Source organism: Micromys minutus, assembly GCF_963924665.1.
Source record: "Micromys minutus genome assembly, chromosome: X".
In the NCBI taxonomy this organism is placed as follows: Eukaryota; Metazoa; Chordata; class Mammalia; order Rodentia; family Muridae; genus Micromys; species Micromys minutus.
The window spans coordinates 94,970,560-94,973,460 of NC_137970.1; the positions used below are offsets into that span (position 1 = coordinate 94,970,560).

A 2,901-nucleotide genomic window follows, 5' to 3' on the forward strand; every position below is an offset into this window, starting at 1 on the left:
CATTGAATTCTAGAAATTCTTTATTTCTTTATTCCTGTCTTGACTCACGTTTTTCATGTATGTAGTTAACTTCCTTGGATTAGATCTTTTCTTCTACTACCTTCTGTAGGGCTATATTGTTTAAATTTGACTTTATCATGGAATATTTTGTTTTCTCCATCCATAATGATTGATATGGATCTGCAGGGAATAGTATTCTCGGCTGGCATCCATGGTCTCTTACGGTCTGCACAACATCTGCCCAGGCTCCTCTGGCTTTTAGTGTCTCCATTGAGAATTCAGGTGTAATTCTAATAGATTTGCTTTTACATGTTACTTGGTCTTTTTCCCCATGACAGGATCTTTTTCTGGTCCAATCTATTTGGTGTTCTGTAGGTTTCTTGTACATTTACAGTTATCTCTTTCTTTAGGTTAGGGAAATTTTTTTATATGATTTAGTTGAAGATGTTTTCTGGCCCTTTGAGCTGGTATTCTTCACCTCTTCTATTCCTATTATTCTCAACAGAAGACTCTCGAATGGCCATGAAACACCTATAGAAATTTTTAACATCCTTAGTCATCAAGAAAGTGTTGTTCATTTGTAATCAGGTTTTGTTATTATTTTTGTTGCCAAGTTTTAGGAGTTCCTTATATAGTATGGATATAAAGCCTTTATCTCATATATGACTTGCAAATATTTAATCTACTATATTGGTTGCCTTGTTACTACTTTTAATAATGCTTTGGATTCACAAATGATTTTTGACTTTGATAAGGACTAACTTATCTTTGTTATTGCTCATGTTTTAAGAATCATACTCAAAATCCCATTGCCAATTCTAAAGTTATAAAGTTTTTCCTTATGTTTTCTTCTAAAAATTTTGTGCTTTTAGTTCTTAAAATTTATGTTTTTGTTTCATTTGGGTTAATTTTGCATATGATGTTACATAGAGCTTAAGCTTACTACCCTGTTTGTCAATATGCACATCTGTCAGCAATACTCAATGACAATGTTTGCTTTCTACACAATAAAGTCTTGATCATTTCCAAAACTAAGTTGGCCACGTATGTCAAGGTTTATGGTTTAGCTGCATGCTTTATTCCAGTCTTCCCAGGGTCAGTTCATGCCACTTCCACACTGGTTTGTGTGCTATAGCATGCTATACTTCAAGTTTTAAAGCCAGGATGTGTGGAACTTCCAACGGGGTTCAGTTTCAATACTGCCAAATACTGTTAGCTGTTCAGGGTCTGGTTGCCTGTACAAGATCCGCACAAGAACAAGCCAGCCAAAATCTCATCATAGATGACTGAGAATCAGAGGTTCTCAACCTATGGGTTTGTGGCCCCTTTGGCAAACCTTTCAGCTCCAAAAATGTTTACATTACAGTTCATAACAATAGCAAAATTACAGTTATAAAGTAGCTACAAAAATAACTTTATGGTCAGGGGTCACCACAACATGAGTAGCTATATTAAGAGGGCAACACAGCTGGTTGCAGGTATGGGCATGAAAGAGCTGCAGAATTCGTGCTTGGTGGCAGGGGTACTGGGCTCAGCACCTTTGGCTGGCTTTGTGTCCCTGTGGCTCACCGGAAAAGGCTTTCTCAACCCTCAGACTCCAGAAAAAGAGAGATACTTTTTGTGGTCATCACCCTTGACTCCTGCAGAGGCTGAGCAATGGCGTCCATGGGACTCCAGGTGCTGGGAATCTCCTTGGCAGTCCTGGGCTGGTTGGGAGTCATCCTGAGTTGTTTGCTCCCCCATGTGGCGTGTGACCGCCTTCATCAGCAGTAACATTGTCACAGCAGCACAGACCAGCTGGGAGGGCCTGTGGATGAACTGAGTGGTGCAGAGCACCGGCCAGATGCAGTGCAAGGTGTAAGACTGGATGCTGGCCCTGCCTCAGGACCTGCAGGCCGCCCGAGCCCTAATGATCATCATCGTGGGGGCTCTGGGGATGCTTCTCCCAGTGGTAGGGGGCAAGTGCACCAACTGCATGGAGGACGAGACCTTCAAGGCCAAGGTCATGATCACAGCCGGAGCCCTGTTCATTGTGGCGAGCATGCTGATTATGGTGCCTGTGTCCTGGACCGCACACGAAGTCATCTGCGACTTCTACAACCCTCGTGTGGCTTCCGGGCAGAAAAGGGAGATGGGGGCCTCACTTTACATCGGCTGGGCAGCCTCTGGGCTGCTGCTCCTGGGAGGAGGCCTCCTCTGCAGCAATTGCCCACCTCGCAACAACCTCAAGCCCTACTCCGCCAAGTACCCCGCCGCCCGCTCAGTCCCTGCCAGCAACTATGTGTAAAGTGGGTCACTCTATGTCTACCTTAGTTTTATTTTCTTGGATTGAACTCATAACAACCTGTGGCCCCTCACATTCTCCAGGACCGGACCTGCTATGGGACATTGACTGCTTGCAAACCCGGACTGTGCTAAGTTACTAGCCCGTAGCCCTTGGGGACCTACCTGCCCCACTTAGACACATCTCAAGGCTCTGGCAAGGATGGATGTAAAACTATTTCATTGCTGCCTCCATCCAAACGGCTCTTGGATACGGGGCTGAAGGCAGAAGCTGAAGAGCTGAAGGCAGAAGCAGCTGGGAAACGCAGTGGCGTGGCAGCTGGGTCCTGCTGGCCCGGATAGCTCAGTTGTGACTTTGGACTCTGGAGTGGATGTCCTGCTCACGTTAGCAAACGTCCACTGTCCTTTCTCTATCCCCTCACTCTCTCAGCTTACACATGTTACTCCAGCGCCACTCTTGACATTATGCCCACGTTTCTGAACACGCCTGGTCCTACCTGAAGTCTTGCTGTGCCAGATGACTGTGACTGAAGGGGGCCATTGAGAGCCCATGGATTCTGCCATGGAATCCTCCCAGTGACTAGCAATGGCTGGGGCCTTACCCAGCCACCTACCCTC

General features: G+C 45.5%; 1 pseudogene across 1 annotated transcript; it reads left to right on the forward strand.

The window, feature by feature from the left end:
• The first annotated feature begins 1,656 nt into the window (after nt 1-1,656).
• Nucleotides 1,657-2,287, forward strand: LOC308414314 (claudin-4-like; annotated as a pseudogene). Its single transcript has one exon. The product of its transcript is annotated as a claudin-4-like (transcript).
• Nucleotides 2,288-2,901: the final 614 nt, after the last annotated feature.